Here is a 20341-nt window from a genome sequence, read left to right as displayed (position 1 = left end):
AATATATGTATGTATATATATGAGTATATGTATGTATGTATTGATAGACACATCAATTCATTTTGGATTCAATTAAATACATATATTCAATTATATTCATATAATGTGAATTCAATATCTATATATTGATTTGAATTGATTTATGGCACGCTCATCAATTTCATTCTATCTACTTTTCTCATACCCCTTTGTTCCTAACACCTACCACAGTGCTTGGGGCCATTGTACTTCATAAATATTTGTTATAGAAATTAAAATACTTCTCCCTCATTTTCTGCTTCACATGGTCTACCTCTATAGCCTCCTCCATAATGAACACCGATGTCAGCACATAGTAAGTAGCTTGATAAGAACTTGATTAGCTGAACTGGATTGACCCCTTCAAACTTTGTTTTCTGAGTACAAAGTGTCTCATTGTCAACACCACTTAGATAACTCAGGAGCTCACCTTCCCATTGCTGAGAAGGGGAAGGTAACACGAAGCAGAAAATTCCCCACTCTGACAAGTCTGTGGGAGGGTCTGGTTTCATGGTTGGAGACCTAGCCATCAGTTAGAGAAAGAGAAACAGTTGCTATTGGAAACCTTGAGGCCCTGTAGCTGTCAGAGGGAGTGAAAAGCTGGAAGCTAATCAGGCGTAATGAGCTTACAGTACCATAGATCATGTCAGCTAGAATTCTTATTAATTTCCTGCCCAACGGCCATACACAGAGGACCGATTCATCCATCAGTCCTTCCCCAGCCTGGGACACTAATGCACTTGTCAAATCAGGAATGCAGTGATGAAAATTCAGGAGTGGCAGAAATATCATCCATCATCCTGCTATACCTCACCTTTGGAGAGCATCTTACCCACACTTCCTTCTGAATGGGAAGGACCAGACACTGAGAATGTGAAACTGTCAAGGACCAGAAAGAACGTCTAGCCCAAGATGGCAATAAGATTCATCGGTTATAGAAAATGTTGGACTAGATCAGGGATGGCACAAATATGGCACATGTGCTGCCACTTCCCCTTTTCTGTGTCCTTGGAAGCATTGCAGGTCAATTACTCCATTCCATCCTGGGAACAACAGCAAAATCCTTCTTACTATAGCATACTTTGAACCTACTACCACTACAAAGGCAGATCATAGGGGATGAATACTTCCTTACTGGTAATGGACAAACAAAGGAAAAGTTTAATGTGCCCCATCTAGCTCCCTTTTTCTTTTAACATCTTTGTTGGAGTATAATTGCTTTACAATATTGTGTTAGTTTCTGCTGTATAACAAATTGAATCAGCTATATGTATACATATATCCCCATATCTTCTCCCTCTTGCATCTCCCTCCCAACCTCCCTATCCCACCCACTCCTCTAGGCGGTCACAAAGCACCGAGCTGATCTCCCTGTGCCATGTGGCTGCTTCCCACTAGCTATCTATTTTACGTTTGGTAATGTACATATGTCCATGCCACTCTCTCTCTTCGTCCCAGCTTACCCTTCCCCCTCCCCGTTGTCCTCAAGTCCTCGCTCTATGTCTGCGTCTTTATTCCTCTCCTGCCCCTAGGTTTATCAGAACATGTTCTGGCCTGGGGAGTCTCCCTTTCCATCTATAACAGTTTTCTTCTTCTCAAATCTAGGGGAAATCCATTGGGTTAGGGTGAAGCAGGAATGAGTGTCTCACATAGTGGATAAGCCCAAGTATGAGGATTTGAGGTATGGCTTATCCTGAGAGGGGGAACCTTTGGGGGCCAAAGTATACCTTCACAGTCTGAGAGCTGAAAGTTTAACTGGGAGATCATTACTATGCAAAGAAATAAGATGCCATGAAGAACATTCAGGGGCAGTTCAGGGGGAACCAATCAGTGTGTGGCTTGTGAATGGAAAAAAAATACCCCAGGGTCCCTTTTTATTGTATTTGGACAAAACAGAGATCTGAGGGGCACAATATGTTACTTGGAGGCCACAAGGTGATATATGAGTGGAGTTCTGAAACGTAAGGAGGGATTTGCCAATAAAGAGGCAGCAGAGACCGGGAAGGTTCATCTCAGACAAATGGAACACCAAGTAAAGTTTCAGAAGCTCCAGAGAGTTTCAAAGTGATTTCAAGTAGGTTATATCATTTGGAGCCCAAGATGTCTTTGGGTCACAGGTGTTATGATGTTTATTTCAGAGTGAAGGAAATGAAGCCTCAGTAAGGTTAATAACTTACCCAGAGTCACACATCTAGCTGCACGGATTGGAAACTAAACCAGGTTAGTCACTTGATCAAGAACCCAGGCCCTTTCCATTAGATTTACCACCGCCAGTGGCGGGGTTGATAAACCTCTTTATTTTATCTTTGAGCATAGAGGTTCTTAATGAATGAAGAACCAATAGGAAAAACAGCACCATATCAAACTAATGGTAAAGAAATAGTAAGGATATGAGATCAGAGTTGGCAGGCAGCTCCTGCAATGGGGGAAAAACGTTTATGTTAAGTTCCTACGTGTCAACAATTTAATCCACATTGATTTGGCCTTGCTATTGCAAGACCCACAGTAGCATGCTATGAACGTTAATAGATGATTTCCTTTTTGCTAGTTGGAGCTGGTGTCCAAAAAAGATTGAGGCAGATTGGTAGAAACTTAAGCACTGTTTTTCTTTCTTCCATTCATTCATGCTTTTAACAAGGATGAACTGAGTTTCCCCCTTCACCAGTCACTGCACTAAACATTGAGGATATAGAGATGAATCAGACAGTTTCCTAATACTGAAGAGCTCAAAATCTAATGGGAAAATAGAAACCAACAAGTAGCCAACAAGAAACATGTATAAGGAGAGGAAAGTACACAATCCAGAGGCACACAAAGGAGTGAGCTGCTCACTCAGCCTGAGTGGACTGGACCAGGCTTCTGAAAGAAGTGGTTTTTGAAACAAATTTGGAAAATGACTAGAGGTGGCCAATGGTACAATATGAACAGCCAAACAAATAAATATAGTAAAGATTATAATTCACTGAATAAAAAAGGAATACATACATGAGTCTGTATGGATCTAAGCAAATGGTGGAGAAGGGAAAGATCTTTCTTACAGTAGAAAGCCAAATAATAAAAGTAGACAAAATATTGGATTTAAAAGATCACCATTTGGCAACCATAACAATAATCGATTCAGGCAAGAATTATCAATGAGTGCTAAAACTAGTGGGTGAAAGTTTGAGGAGTAACAAGATATTGGCATAGTTTCAAAGTATCTCTCCAAAATTCTTAATTACAAAGAGGAAAATAGGAACTTTACAGTAGAGAAAACTGGCAGACACCACGTGCTTCCTGACATAAGGCACTGAGAAGACCATAACATCATTCTGTGATATTTTTGCCAAAAATGCATAATCTGAATCTAATCCTGAGGGAACATCAGATAACCAAATTGAGGAATGTTCCACAAAATAACTTACCTGTGCATTTCAAAAATGTCAATGCCAGGAAAGACATAGAGAGACTGAGTGAAATTGTTCCAGATTAACTAAGACTGAAGAGGCATGACAATTGAATGTAATGCATAAGCCATGATTTTCTTTTGTTATAAAGGCATTATTGGGAAATTGGTAAATTTTGAATAAGGTCCGTAAATTAGATAATAGTATTCTCTCAATGCTAATTTCCTGATTTTGCTAATTATACTGTGGTTATGGAAGAGAATATCTTTGTTTTTAGGAAAAACACACTGAAGCATTTAGGGATAAAGAAATATGTCTGCAACTTATTCTCAAATATTTCAGAAAACACAGAGAGGAAAAGAGAAAATAATTTTTAAAAGTGTAATAAGATATTAACATTTGGGTCATCTTGGGAAAACGGCATAAAGGATGTTATGGACTGAATGTTTGTGTTTCTTCAAAAATTCATATACTGAAATCCTACCCTCTAATGTGATGGTGTTAGGAAGTAGGGGTCTTTGGGAGGTAATTAGGATTAATAGATGGGATCAAGAGGGTAGAACCCTCATGAATGGGATTAGTGCCCTTATAAAAATCATGAGACAGCCCACTTGTTTTCCCTCTCCTTCAGCCATGTGAGGACACAGGGAGAAGTGGGCAGTCTGCAACCCAGAAGAGGGCCCTCACTAGAACCCAGCCGTGCTGGCACTTTGCTCTTGGACTTACCAGTCTCCTGAGACGTGAGAAACGTATTCATGCTGTTTATAAGTCCCCCCAGTCTATGGCACTTTGTTATAACAGCCCAAAGTAAGGCACAGGGATTCTTTGCGCTATTCTTGCAACTTCTCTGTAAATCTGAAATTATGTTAAAATAAAAAGTTAAAAGAAAAAATAAAAACTTAATATAGTATGATTAAAGCCAGGTAAAGTTTGTAAGTGTGAATTGTCTAAGACTGCAAGAGAACTTGGGGAAAAGATGGCAGACAACTTGATGAAGTAATGGACCTATAAATGATTTATCCTTATTTGTATTACTTTATACAGCTGTTTGTATAATAAATTAAAAGGGCATCATGGTAGAGGGAAACAATGACCAGAGTTTCACTAGATAGAGAAAGCAGAGAAAGATATTAGAGAAAATCATTTAGCGTGTGTAATACTAATTTTAAAAAAATCTGGCATTACACAGCATTTACTATGCTTTACACACTGTTCTAAGTACTTAATTCATATTAGCACACTGACCATCACAAGCACCCAGTGTGATAGGTATTACTATAACCACTCCCATTTCATAGATGAGAAGACCAGAGCACAGAGAAATTAAGGAACTTCCTCAAGTCACATGGTTAACAAGTGGCAGAACGAGGATTTGAACCCAGGCAGTCTGGATGTAGAAGGATGTAGAAGTCTGTGCCCATAGTCATTATTTTATTATTAACCTTTAGGCTTGCAAAATGTATTATGGGAGGGAAGGGCCAGATTCTCCTCAGCCACTTCCTGTCCCACTTTTTACAATGAACTGATTATAAAATTTACAGAGAGATCCAAATTGCTGGACAATATACTCCATGAGGACAAAGAAGGTTCAAGCATTTGTGTAGATACTATCTGCTTCCAAGGAGCAGGCTCTTTCCAGTGGGTCAGACTGGGATGGCCTCTAGGGTACATTAGGCCAGTGATACAGAACTGGGCACACTGAATAGAAACAAGAGATGAAGTAGCAACAAGCATCTAAGTTATATATAAGAGTTTTAAAAGCCTAATAGAATGAGAGACGATATTTGCAAACAATGCAACTGACAAGGGATTAATTTCCAAAACATACAAACAGCTCATAGAGCTCAATATCAAAGAAACAAACAAACATCCCAGTCAGAAAATGGGCAGAAGATCTAAATAGACATTTCTCTAAAGAAGACATACAGGGTCTCCCCTGGCAGTCCAGTGGTTAAGATTCTGTGCTTCCACTGCAGGGGGCATGGGTTCGATCCCTGGTCAGGGAATTAAGATCCCACATGCCGTGCAGTGTGGCAAAAAAAAAAAAAAATGAAGAAGACATACAGCTGACCAGTAGGCACATGAAAAGATGCTCAACATCACTAATTATTAGAGAAATGCAAATCAAAACCACAATGAGGTAACACCTCACACTGGTCAGAATGGCCATCATCAAAAAGTCTACAAATAATAAATGGTGTGGCGAAAAGGGAACCCACCTACACTGTTGGTAGGAATGTAAACTGGTGCCGCCACTATGGAAAACAGTTTGGAGGTTCCTTAAAAAACTAAAAATAGAGTTATCATACAATTCAACAATCCCACTCCTGGGCATATATCTGGAGAAAACTCTAATTAGAAAAGATACATGCACCCCAATTTTCATACCAGCACTATTTACAATAGCCGAGACATGGAAACAAATGTCTAAGTGTCCATTGACAGATGAATGAATAAAGGTGTGGTATATATATACAATGAAATATTACTCAGCCATAAAAAAATGAAATAATGCTATTTGCAGCAACATATATGGCCCTAGAGATTATCATACTAGGTGAAGTAAGTCAGACAGAGAAAGACAAATATCGTGATATCACTTATATGTGGAATCTTAAAAAAATGATAGAAATGAACTTATACTCAAAACAGAAGTAGACTCACAGACACCAAAAACAAATGTATGGTTACCAAAGGGGAAAGGGGGTAGGGGAGGGATAAATTACCAGTTTGGAATTAAAATATACACACTACTATATATAAAATAGATAACCAAGGACCTGTTGTATAGCACAGGGAGCTCTACTCAATATCTTGTGATAACCTATAAATAGTGTGTGTGTGTGTGTGTATATATATATATATGTATGTATATGTATAACTGAATCCCTTTGATGTGTACCTGAAACTTTGTAAATCAACTATATTTCAATTCAAAAAATTAACTTAAATTAAAGCCTAACAGAAAATATATTCTTAAGTGGAAAGAAACTATCCTATTGTGACCATTGCTACTGAAATCAGCACATTGCTTTGATGTTGGCCAGAATGCTTTCAGTTTAATGTGACCACACTACTTTGTTCATTCTTGTTAGAGGCTCTAGATGGAAGATGCATATATACATTTTCTGTGGTGATTAAAAATGGGAAAGCCACTTGATCATGATTTAATTTACTGAATCAGTGGGGACAGGCTAGATTACACTATGACAACAAACGACTTCAAAATCTCAGTGCTTTAGAGCAACAAAGATGTGCCTCTGCTTCTACTGCATGTCTGCTGAGCCAGCTAAGGCTCTGCATCACTGCCTTCACTCTAGGACCCAGGCTGACCAGGCAGCCCCCATCTAGAACATTGCCTTCTTCCTGTGGACAGCTATAGAACGCTTGAGGATCTTGCACCGGAGACAAAAGGTTTAACTTTCTGCTCACAGTTTGAGGACCAGAACATCGCTGGTGGCCTAGCAATAGCTATGAGGGGACTTGGCAGGCCCAGGCACCATGTGTCTGAAAGAGGTGGGCACTTGAATAGTTGGTGAAGAGTACGAATGACTACCAAGCTTAAGGAAGTTTTGTAGACTCCAATCCCAACAGCAAATATCTACTAAACACTGGTTTTGTGCCAGGCACTGAAGATAAGACATGGCCCTTAGTTTTTTATATCAGGGTGTTTGAGATCAATTATTATACCAAATGATGTCTTTGGTGACAGAAAGTTTTAAAAACTCAGCTCTAGACCAGCTTCTTTTGCAGAGGGAAATACTAAAGCCCAGAGACGTGCCCAAGATGACGCAGCTGGAAGACTGGTTTCCAAACCCCAGCACTCCATTAAAGCAAGTGGGAGAAAGAAGATTTACAAACATCTCTATGTTTAGAAGCCTCTCTTGAAAGTTGCATAAGTGGGCTAGGGTTTTCTGTTTATTCAGAATTGCCAAGGAATGTAGACAAAGCAGCCACTTTGAGGGGTATAACAGAGGCCAGGAAGGCCATGAAACATAAATAAGGCCATGAAAGCTGGGATCAGCTGCTATGACCTGGCACCAGGCCATACGCCAGGCTCTTGACAGAGTCACCTGTGCTAATACTTAGCCGTGTGGGATGGATGATTCCCCAATCTGCAGGAGTAGAGACTTCTCATGAAACAGCCTCAGTTATGTGGTTAAAAAAATAAGGTGTTCATTCAAAGTGTCTGAAAACAAGACTGGCACATACCAACTTATATGATGCTTTCTTTGCCCCCATGAAACATCTGTGGAGGAGAGCAATGGACTGGACATCTCCCCAGGGGCAGCATGGGGTGGGCAAAAGAGCTTTGGACTTCATCAGGTTTGCCTTGAATCTCAGTTCTCTCACTTACTTGTGCAATTTCCATTACCATTCTCTATTTCAGATCTCTCATCTGTTAAATAGGAATTATAGTACCTAGCATTGTGGGCTTCCAAGACAAATTATGTGGGAGGAATTGTGCAATGCACCTGACACATGCCAAGTATTAGTTCTGGTACTCAGTGAGCCCAAAAGGAACGTTAGTTTCCATTACCCTTCACTTCGGTAGCTCAACCGAACCTGTGGTCATAATTTTCTGGACCAAAAATTTGATTTGTTTATGTACCCAATATTGTATTATGCTAGGCTGTGGTAACAAAGAGACAAAATTTCAGTGGCTTAACACAATCAAAATGTATTTCTTGCTCACTTAACAGTCCTGAGTGTGTGTTGGCAGGCTCACTCTCCTCCATACTGATAGAGGCTTGAAATATTTACTTTGTGGCTTCCAAGGTTACCCTAGGTGTCAACATCTCAGTAGGCTGGAAGAGAGAATGAGCATGGAGAAGCAAATGTGGGAAGTTGATGTGGGTCAGGGCTGCAGGCGGAGCCATCACTGTGCTCACAGCCCCTGGGAGAGAACTCTGACATGTGGTCACACCTAATGTAAGTGAGATTAGGAAACCTCATCTAGCTGTATGCTAAAAGGGAGAAAGGATTTTTGTGGACAGTTTTCTATCCTGACTATCAATTAAGAGCAAACTGTGTTCCCCTTAGAGCTTTTACCTCCAACCAGGCACATAGAGAAAGATGAGATAGACTTGCCCTGGGAGAATCTAGAGGCGCAAAGGTAGATTTGATCTGAGCCTTGAATTTTAAAAGAAAGTACTAAACTATGGTTCTAATTATGCTGTTAAACAACATTTATTTAACTTTTACTAGACATCACACGCTGGGGATACAAAGACAGAAAAAGAGATAAGTGATGTGAGCTGGAAGGATCAGAAAATAATGATAGGTTAGCTAGAAAAGTATGCAGAAATCCAACTATTTTATTAAATCATGGTTAACAACAAATGAAACAAGACTTGTCTAACAAATTTTCCATCAGCAAACACTGCTATGTGTAAAAGTATCATCTATGTTGTTTTTTCACACCTCAGCATTTAGTAGAACTGCCTAAAAGATTGTACATTGGATGTTAAATCTAAGTTAATTCTTTTCTTACTCTTGAAAGGAGCACTTTGTAGTGAAAGCAGTTATTAACAAGCTTTGCTTTCAACCAGCTAAAAATTTTTAATATATTTCTCTAGACTGTTGTCTGCCACACTCTATTGTCCTAATTATATTGTTTTCTGCCTTGTATTTATGTCTGAGACAGTAACTTTTTGAAAAAAATCCAAAGACCCTACAGTTGAAAGAAAGAAAGAAAGAAAGAAAGGAAGAAAGAAAGAAAGAAAGAAAAGGAAAGTTCAGCTGGACTGGGAGCAAGAATGAAGAAAAGGAAATACTTTGTCTTAACATAACTCTATGGGGCTTCCCTGGTGGCGCAGTGGTTGAGAGTCCGCCACCAATGCAGGGGACACGGGTTCGTGCCCCGGTCCAGGAAGATCCCACATGCCGCGGAGCGGCTGGGCCCGTGAGCCATGGCCGCTGAGCCTGAGTGTCCGAAGCCTGTGTTCCACGACGGGAGAGGCCACAACAGTGAGAGGCCCGCGTACCCGAAAAAAAAGAAAAAAAGATAACTCTATGAAGTAGGTTTATCATCACCCATTTCATAGGAGAAGAATTTAATGATGATGAGCATAGTGATAGCAGACTCTTACTTAGTGTTAGCTATACACTGAGCACACTTCTAAGTGGTATACGTGTGGATATATTTATATAAATGTATACATAATAAATAAGTGATAAAAATAAATATATCTCTACATATACGTATATATATACGTATCACCTATTTATTGTACATATATACATATTAAATGTATATATTTAATATATTTTATTGTTACCTTTATTCATTATTAATACATCTTATTTAATCCTTGCAACAAGCAATGGGAGAGGTGCTATTGTTACCCCCATCCTAAGTATGGGGAATCTGAGACTGAGCGAGCTCAGTAACATGTTCAAAGTCACAGAGCCCACTGGCAGTTGGGATTTGAAACCAGACACTCTGGTCCATGCTCTAATCATCATGCATACTGCCTCAAAGAGATCAAAATAGTTAAGTACATTCCCGAGGTTCCACTGTGAGACAGTAGCAGATACAGGACTGAATTCTGGTGTGTCTGGCTATGAAGCACCATTTTCTTTTCTGCTCCACACTGTCTGTCAGTAGGATCAAGGGATGAAGTGAAGCTGGGAAAGGATATTTTCAGTGAGGGGTCAACACGAGCAATCACCAAAAGAAGGCAGAAAACATCCTGAGAACAAACGCCCTTGCATTTTCTGACCACCAGTGCCTAAATGCTAGTAGCTAATTTTGCAACTCAGGGGAAATTCTTCCTTCTTACACAGGTCACAACACCTGGTCCAAGATATATACATACCACCAACGTGTTTGTTCATGTGGAGAGAGGCTCTTCTCAAGTCGGGGCCTGAGTTGTCATGGCAACAAGGAAAGCCTTGAGAAACACCAAGAGGCCAAGAAAGGGGTGACTGGTTGTGAAAGCAAGCAGCCCAGAGCAATCCTGGTACCGCCGTGGACCCCAAGAACATCTGAGCCAGAAGGGGTCCTACATCACACCTATACATGAAGGAACGGAGCTTCAGGAAAGTGCCAGGTACTGTGCTAAATGCTTTAACTAGGTTATATCATTAATTTCTAAAAAAAAAAAAAGAGTCCCCAAGAGTAAGATATGATCCTCATTTTCAGGTGAGGAAACTGAGGTCCAGATATAGGATGCAACTTGCTTAAGGTGGAACTATGATTCAAGCCTAGAACTAATTCCAGGGCCTTGGTTCTTAGCTGCAAAGCCATATTCCCTAAGGGCTGTAACTTACCCAACAAGCACACAGCTATCCAAATGACAGATCCAGAACAAGTCCTGTCCCCTCTGTCCTCCAAGGACCTTTGATTTCCCCAGCTATCAAATAGCAAGACGATCACCCACCTAGAGATCAGCTATGTATTTCATCAGCACCTCTTAACATTCTGCCCTCCATTGCCCTGGAATGGATCTTTTTCAAGCTTCCCTTCCACAGCTCGACAAATAAGCAAACAAAAATAAAAAGCTTTGCTTTCCATGAAAAAGCAGTGTAAACATCTGGCAGGTTTCCTGGGTCTCAGCTTCCTCTGGCTGGATCTAAGTGCACAACGTAAGTGTATTTGGGTTTCAACAGAAGAGGCCTTGCTAGACATTACTCACCCCGCTGCAAAAGTAAACCAGCCCAAAAACTTAGTGAAGGAAATATAAGTGCTCTTGTTTGTTGACCAAAAACTAAACAAACCATTTGAGGTTTGGGGTTCAAAAATCTTTCAAAAATGCAATTTCCACATATTCAGTTGGGATATGGGTGAGTATATGTGGGTGTTTACTTAAATCTTGTTTGGAAGAAGATAGAGAAGAAATATAAATACGTGCAAATAACTTAAATCAATCCAAGGAGAAAACCATTCTTTTTTCAGTGTTATGAAATGGGCCAAACTGGATCTCAAATATGGACCAGCCTTTGACAAAACCATCCAGTTGGTTAAGCTTTCTCGACCATCTGGGTAACTTGGCGAATCACTTAGGCTCTCTGGAATTTAATTCCTCATCTGTAAAATGAGGATAATATTAGCATAGTGTCAAATCGGCTGTGATAAGGATGGATTTAGAAAATGACATGAAAGCCTTATAAACTGTAGAGTCCTGTGCCTAGGTGAGAGGTTGTGTGTACTCCTGTCTCCTCTGGCAGGCACAGGTCCCATTGTGGCACCCTCTCCTCCATGACCCACCACCCAAGCTGGCCTCATACTGATCCTTGACTACTCAAGGGCCCCAGGAAGACCTCTTCTCCATAGACCTCCCCTCCCCCTACAAATGCCAGAAATGTTGCAATATATAGGTGTCAGGTGAATTTGGTTGTGGATGGGAGGAAAAAGAAAACTGAGATCTCTAGATTCAAGAAAGTATAAATTAATTAGCCACTCATAGTCACAGTACTAACTAGGTTTTCCTCCCCCCAAGAGGGAAAGCAGGAGAGGAAGGCCTTTCTAAGTAGCAGAGCAGAACATTCATCTTTCTGGAGGGCATGGAAAGAGGAAATGTGTAGCAGACAGGTGTAAATGGATAGCACAGGTAGCATGGGCAAGGGGGAGGAGTAGTGTAAGCAAGACTGAGAGAGACTTGATCAGCACTGGGTTTTCTAATAGCAGCCACCTGAACCCATGCCTCAAGAAGCATTACCTAATAAATACTTAAATACATAAATGAATGAATAACTTTAAATGAAACAATATAAGAAAAGTTCTACTCTAGTAAACTGATCCAGAATGTTCTAATCCAAAAATGAGGGAGGAGTTTACTTTAGTTTCAGCTAGCCTATCAGTTTTATGTTTTATGGCTTTATTTGATTTTATTTTGATTTGCATATGAGGGAGGGACATCATAGTCCTTTCAGTGCTTCAGATATCTAGTGACCCTGATCCTGATCCAGGAGGCACTGGGATACTGAGTGTCAACAAGAGCTCCTAAGAGAACATCAAATCACACCCCTACAGTCCTACTGCCTGATATGCCAACAGAAGAGAGGCACTGATTGTAAGAAATGGCATGCTTTAGCGGGAACATGGGGCAAACAGCAGTGGGGACCCTGTAGAAGGGACCAATATTCAAGTCATGAGGACAGACAGGGCTAGCGGATGAAGCACATTTCTGGGGAACACTAAGAACCAAAAGGAACAGGACAGAGGTTGATCTTAGGAGCCCAGGTTGGAGAAGGTAGCAGCTCCAGAAAGAACAGAATCAGCCAGAAGGTTGGCAAAAACACAGAAGGAAAGATATTCTGGATGCAGTACTGGCAAGAAACAGAAACAACAGTGTCAAGCTTGGCTGGGATTGTGGGTGGTATTTCCCCATCCCTCCATTAGGCCCTGAGTGGATGGAGAAACCCTGATTATCCATATCTCAGAGCCCTCTGATCAGGGAAACTGAGGCACTGTCCTGGTGTATGGGGGTCTTTTGTCATTAAACTTGAGGGGAGGAGGGAGTGGCAGTTACACAGAAAGGACCTAGAATAGGAAAGATCAGATAAATACACACCAGTTAAAAAACAGTGGCAGAGAATAAAAGAGTAGGAGACAAGGCCAAATAGATGTTGGAATGGATAGGAGAAAGAAGCCAAAGGTAAGGACAAAATAAGAGGTTTCACGATCCTTTTTCAAGGACACATGCTATTTAGTGTGGGTTAGACTAGTTTTAATGCCCAGGTCAGTGTGAATACCAAGCAAATATTGTGATAAAAGCAAGCCCAGACCACCCAAGCGTGGCCTGCCACCTGATATCATTGCTGAAATTCTCTAAGAGGCAACCACATGTGGATCTGACATCTGAGATGGGGAATGGAGATGGGAGTAGATGATAGATGATTTAAAAAAAAAAAGTGTTGTTTTAACAGGTAGAGCAAGAATTCCTCCAAGGGAGAATCTTTCTTTGTTTATTAAAAATTTTTAAAGCAGCTAGAAATGAAAGTACCATTCTAGGGAATGCATAAGCAGAAGCTAAGGCATGAAAAGAGAGAAATAATGTACACTGCATCCAAAATTAATAGGAGTTTGGGGGTATAGGAGAGAGAGAAAATTACTAAAAAGGAGGGGAAATGGAGAGAAATTAGTTAGTGAAATGGCATGAGACTAGGCCGCTGTACAGAATGAAGAGAACAGTGGGAACTCCCCAATGCCAAGGTTGCCAAAACACATTCAAGAACAATGAGACCTTGTGTCAGTTAGATATTGCTGCATAACAAGTGATTCCAAAACACAAAACAACAAGTAATTATTAACCCACATCTGTGAGTTAGCTGAAAGTCTAGGCTGAGTGTGGCTCCAGGCCATGTGTTTGTTTCAGGCAATAGCAGAATTACAATAACAGAATTACAAGGGCCAGATCCCTTCTCACAAGTATATTTCAAGCCTCTGCTCATGTTACCTCTGATAACATTCTGTTGGCTGAAGCAAGTCACATGACCAAGCCTATTATCAATGGAGTAGAGAGGTAAACTCCTCTGATGGAGGAGGAGGTAGTAGTAGGAAGTAGATATTTTCTAAACAATGATCTAATCTACTAAAAGCCTCACGCTTAATTTGAAATTGTTTTCACTGCTGCAGTATTAATTCCTTCTTAGAACCCTCTGCTAATCTTCAATAAATGTCCCACAAATTCAAATTGTTTGAGCTGATTTTGTACAGAAATCAAGGCAAAGGAGCAATATGATGTAGAACAGAGAATGTACATGGAAATAGTGAGGTGATTCATAAGAGAAAAAAACAGTGTCAAAGATGGTCACAATCACCTAAGCCTCCTGAAAGTTAGAGGCATCTTGAGAAAGGCAGGGAAGTAAGGATTGGAACCAATCTTCTTTACATCTGGAGAGCTCAACTGTCAACTATGTTACCTAAGAGGTTACTAATGGCATCAGTGAATGAGGCTAGATGGCAATTCATTGCTGGCAGGAAGCTACGGCTGGACAGGAAAAACTATAGAAGCCTTGGGGCTCATTCTGAAGAGCTGGGGGGAAAGCACCAACTTGGTCAAGACAGGAAAAAGAGAGGGACCCAAAGTTTCTCAAGTACAGGGTAAGGTGTTTTTCTTCAGAATAAGATTAAAAGACCAAGTCTTTAGAAATGAAATATACAGTCATTGCAGAACTATTAAGTAGGCTAACTTGAAGCTTAATTAGGGCACTTCAAATCACCCCTGAAATGGACAACATTGAGTATTGACCTTCACAAAGGTAGAGTAGGCTTGAATGACCATGTTGAAAACTTGCTCAATATCAGGAACTGGATACACTACTTTATTATCTGATTTAATTCTCACAAGACCTCTTCTCCCCAAAGGTAGGAATGATTATTCCCACTTCATGGACAAGGGGATAGGATCAGAGTGACTGGCTTTTTTCTAATGGAAAGGCCAGGTTAAACATGCAAGATGGTAGTGAAGCCACTCAGCTGTAGCCAGAAGAGGAACATGGGAGAAGAGGAGTCCATGGATTGCCACATACAGGACCTTTGTTGGGTGGATTTATGAGGATTCTCTTCATGCTATTAGAGTTTGAAAGGAAAGAAAAAGCCTAGATGAGCTTTTATGATTATGAGTCATGTGACATTCTACATCCTCAAAGCCTTTACAGTTGCAAAGCAGATAAAGTCTGATCCTTTGGCCTGAATGAAGAAAACATATCTCAAGTTATGCATTAAACTCACCCTCCATCCATCTTGACAGATTCCTCATCTACTCTATCTCCACAGCCAGAAAAGGAAAAAAGAGCTGGGGCAGGGGATAGCTCTAACATTTAATAAATGCTCTTTTGTGCCATCTATGTATAAGTCCATAGATTTTAAAATGCCAAATGATAAAGATTATATGATCACCTCTATAGCATGATGCTACTATGGGCTGGTAAATTTAGGAAGAAAGGTAAAGTCACATAAAAATTATTTTGTTGGCTTTTAACACACTTACCTATGCTTAGGATCCCTAGATAACCATCTTCCATAAGTTAAATGAACATTTGTTGACACCAAAAAAAAAAAATCAAATAAACCCTCAAAATGGTCCTAACTACTTGATTATCCAGTCTTTGTTTGCCTTCAATATGGCCTGTAATTAATGCAGTTAATGATGACATATAGAAATATTTTAAAAAAGACAACTTTCTCAATATTATGAAATAGCATCTTTCTGTCCATACAGCTGGAGCTCAAGCTTCATGGCCCTTCTCATAAGTTTGTTTCAAAATTGCCTGGAGAAAGCCAGTAACTGAACATTTTTAGAGAAGGTGAGTTGTGCAATTTGCTTTTACATTCACTACACACTGTCCATTTGCCTTTTGGAAGTCTTCAGATATGCATCCAAATTTCTGTGGCAAATCTTTCCTGGTCTCAGTTTTCAGAGCACCTTGAAATAAGTTCAGTAGTCCATAACACTGAGGCTTCATAGGTGCCAAAAACTGTCTGCAGCTAAAACAAACAAATAAATGAGCAAAAACAATTTATGGGATTTTTGTTAAGAAGAATTGCTCCCAAAATGCAGAACATACGTTCCTCCTTTACCATGATTCTCCTTAATGTGTTCTCTCTCCTGCTTTCCTTAGAGAACTCATTTGATGTCGTTTATCAAGATAACAGGAAAAGCTCAGAAGGGAGATCATATTCAAACTTGTTGAAGATGAAATGCATTTCTCCAACAAGACTTCCATTTTTTATCCTGGATTCCTTCTTATTGCTCAAGTGCCAATAGCATTGGTAGCTGACTGCTTGTGTGTTTCAGAGTCTAACAGAAACTGTTTTTATGGCAGTAGTTTGGTCTTGTCCTGATCTGTTACTTGCCAAGAGCTATTCACGGAGACTTATCAAGCTTAACTTCAAGAAAAATGCCTGCCTAGTAAAAGAATATTATTAGGGATGTTATCAAGGCAAAGATCTAAGAATTCTTTATTCCACTTTACCATTCACTTGGTAATGCTCATATTAATGAAGAAATAAAATTATAGGTATTCAATGCTTTCCTCCCTTGGACAAGTACTTTGCTTTATAAATGTCAAATATCTCAATGGATAAATACCATGTCCACTTGTAAATGTATGTTTTTAGCCCCACTTTTTAGAGGCTTCTTGGACTTTGCTAACTCAGGAATATAATGCCAGCCTTCCTCTCCTCTACCGAGTATCTAAGTTCTCCTCTCTCCTTCCTCTGTACCACTAGACCCTGTACTACCAGACGGCACAAGGAGGAGAGCTTAGGTTGAACTTGTATGTAACTGAAAGTCTGTGAGTTTGATATATTAAAGAACTGGGGTGAGAGTTTTGGGCTAGTGATTAGTGAAGAGCCCCCTCCTTCCTTTCTGCATTGCAGTGTTTGATACAAAAGCATCATGTTAATTGTGAGTCTGTATCAGAATTTCTACTACACCAACCTTCTACCAGGCAGAAATCAGATGTCGCTAGTTTCCTTGCTCCATCCCTCCCATTTGCTCTTCATTCATTCATTATTAGTTTGGAAAACCTAGCACAGATTCACCAAATGGGACAAAATATGTGAAAGCAAAGACATAGAAGAGTCTCGACCAAACCATGTTTAATTTAACCACCCCCAAATCACCTTCACAGCAGACCACAATATGAGAAATTTGATTTGTTTGTTTGTCTTTGTTTTCCTATCAAGAAGCCTATGTGATTGATCAGGTTTCACTAAGAAAGTCTATCTTCTTAGAGTCTAAATTCCCTGGTGCCCTAAATTGTCCTTTGCTTTATCTCTCAATTTTATTTTTAAAAGGAAACACTTCTACAAGACCACAGGGCTTTGACACTGCAATGGATTAGAGGGTGAAGGAACCCATAGGCTGAGACCATGTTTTTGAAACAGGATGGAGGATGGTGATGGGGTTGGGTAATGGAAGCTATTTATTTACCACCAGCTGCCTCCAGCTGTGACACCCTGCTAGGTTACGGAAAAAAGCACAGTAAATAAACACCCTGAGGAGACACGCTGAAGTACAGCACACATGGAAATCCATCTACTCACAAATCCTGGAAAAATATGTACTCAGTGATCGAGCCTGTCCAAAATAAACCATCCCAAGCCAACGATTTGGAATGATTTCCATGTTGCTACCCGAGATCATTCTCAGGTCACTCTGACCAGTGACTCTGTCCTTCACCTCTCCTTACAGGGCTGACTCCTATTCATCCTTCAAGACTCAGCAAAGGCATCACCTCCTTGAGGACGTCCTCCCACCAAGTTGCTTCCTCAGAACTTCCACAGACCCCAGGGTTCTCCCATTACATCCATCACGTTATACTGAAGTGATATACATGGTCTCTGTATCTCCCACTAGACTGTAGGAATCATTGGAGTCATGGACCACATTCTAATCATCTTCATATCCCTGGGACTTAGTACAATAGCTGTTTGTAGCTGTTCAGAAAACGTTTAGCTGAGTGCGTTCTCCTTGGAAGCTTCATAATTTGTTAGTCCTTAATTTAAAAAAAAAAGGAAAAATGCTGGAAGGGATCCTAAGCATTAGCTGGAGTCCATGGACCAAAGACACAAAATGCCACTAACTTTATCCTGCCCATTGATTGTACCCAGTTTCTGCCTTCTCTATTCTTCCTTTTATCTCCCCTCCACCTGGGTCCCCTGAAGAAAATGTAAATAACTCGGCAGTCCATAGTCACCCACCACTTTATTTTACAAATGAGTAAACTGAGTCTCCGGACAGCCTAACTCCCATTTCCACCTTTAGTTCTCCTTCTCTCTGCCCATTTAATTCTTTTTTTATTTTTTATTTTTATTTATTTATTTATTTATTTTATTTTTTTGCGGTACACGGGCCTCTCACTGTTGTGGCCTCTCCCGTTGCGGAGCACAGGCTCCGGACACACAGGCTCAGTGGCCATGGCTCACGGGCCCTGCTGCTCCGTGGCATGTGGGACCTTCCCTGACCGGGGCACGAACCCGTGTCCCCTGCATCGGCAGGTGGACTCTCAGCCACTGCGCCATCAGGGAAGCCCTGCCCATTTAATTCTTACCTCTATGAGAGCTCACACTTAATCATCCCTCCATGGAGAACTCACCCCACCTTTCACTCCATCCCACACACAATGAGGAATGTGGATCTAGATCTTGATATTCTAAGATGTTGTGTTGGCCCACCCTCCTAATGGATAAAGCTCTCAGAGAGGTTCAAATGTAGAGTGAATATAATTCTGACACTTTCTGGATTATATCTCTTCTCTTGTGGCTTGTAAATCAGGTTAAAAGAGAACTGCCCCTCACACCCCACTCTGAAGTGACTGAAATAAATTATAGGGAATACGTACTTTCCAGTAATAATAAAAGATTAGCAATAATGTCACCTTTGTTAAACACCTACTAAGCACTCTGCATTTTGCTGGATGCTTTGCATCCATGGTCTCATTTCATTACCATAAAAACTCTACAAGGCAGATACTATCCCTATTTTATAGATGAGAAATCTGAGGCTCAAAGGGGTTAAATAGCATGCCCCAAATTCAAAACTGGCTTACTGGTTCCAAAGCACACATTTTCTCTATCACTCAATAGTGAAGACATTTAAGTGAAGAGAAAGCCTGTTTTGATGCAGCATCTAATTTCTGTAACCCTTTCTAGAAGCTATCTTGTTTCCTCCTCTGCCCCTCTAAAAATGTGTCTAGGAAAAGCTGGTTACTGAAAAGGTAAAGTGCCCCAAACCACAGAAACCACAGAGCTGAAGCCAGGGATCAAAAAACAGGAGCTTGTTCAAGAAATAGAACCCAGTAAGATGGGAAGAAATTGCAAGGACAGTCACTCCAGCTCATTCTACAAACCCAGAGAGCATGGTTCCCTCCTAGTTGTAAAGCTTTGAATGGGCTTCTTCCCAGCACTTCAGCTCTTGCCCAACAGCATCTGAAAAGCACCACTAAACACCTGCCATAGTGCTCTCATCGGACCTTGAAGGATTGCCCTGCGGGCTCTACAATTGTTATTGAAACTGTGGAAACTCTGAAACTTCCTGGAAATTGCAGGTTCAGCCATAATGAAGTGATCACTTTAGCCAAACCAAATTAATTTCCCAAATAGTATTCCCACTAACCCCAAACAGTATTCCCGCTAACCCGAAACTCTCCAGACTTTAAAGTAGAGAATAATAAAGGCCCTACAAGGCCACTTTGTTCTTTCCCAAACATTTTCTTTTCCTGAAGTCCAAATTCATGGTCAATTTTTATTCTTTGATTTTACTTTTTCAAAGACATAGTTTAGAATCAAATTGCTGGTTGATTCTGAAGCCAGAAGTCAGAGTTCAACAATGATTCAGCAAACAGAGTTATTCCAAGAACTTGATGCAAAGAGTATTGTGCCAGGTGACTTCTTAAACATTTATCCTCATAACAGCCTTATTGGGTACAATTATATCTCCACATTGTGAGTGACAGATCAAGTACACTGCCCAATGTCACTGAAGGGAATGAGCAGAATTCGAATCCAGGTTTTGTTTTTTTGTTTTTTTTGGTGGAGTGTTTTTTTGTTTGTCTTTATTTTTTTTTTACTCATTTTACTATTTCATAGCACTCAACCCACATAAGGAAGCAGCGCTACAAAACAATGGGTAGTTGCAGGAAGTAGCAAGAGGCACATCATGGGCATTGAGACATAAGACTGCTGAGGATGTGTGATTCAGTGCACTTTAAAGAAGAAATTTCTGGTAAATAACAGAAGAGGGGTCTGGACAGGAAGTCAGGGCCGGATCATTGAAAGCCATATTAAGGCACTTGGGCACTAGGCAATGTGGTAGGTTTGAATAGCTTTAAGTAATTAATTCATCATTCTTTCAACAAATATTTTATGTAGTACCAACTATGTGGTAAGCCCTGGGGACAAAACTGTAAACAGAACAGATGTTTCCTGTCCTCACTGGATACACAGTCCAACAGAGACGATGGGTCATTTCCACACAGAGTGG

This window comes from Delphinapterus leucas, chromosome 1 (genome assembly GCF_059928025.1).
Source record: "Delphinapterus leucas isolate spDelLeu-1000000601 "Yukka" chromosome 1, BTC_Dleu_Yukka2, whole genome shotgun sequence".
NCBI classification, from domain to species: domain Eukaryota; kingdom Metazoa; phylum Chordata; class Mammalia; order Artiodactyla; family Monodontidae; genus Delphinapterus; species Delphinapterus leucas.
Note: the sequence above shows the minus strand (reverse complement) of the source record.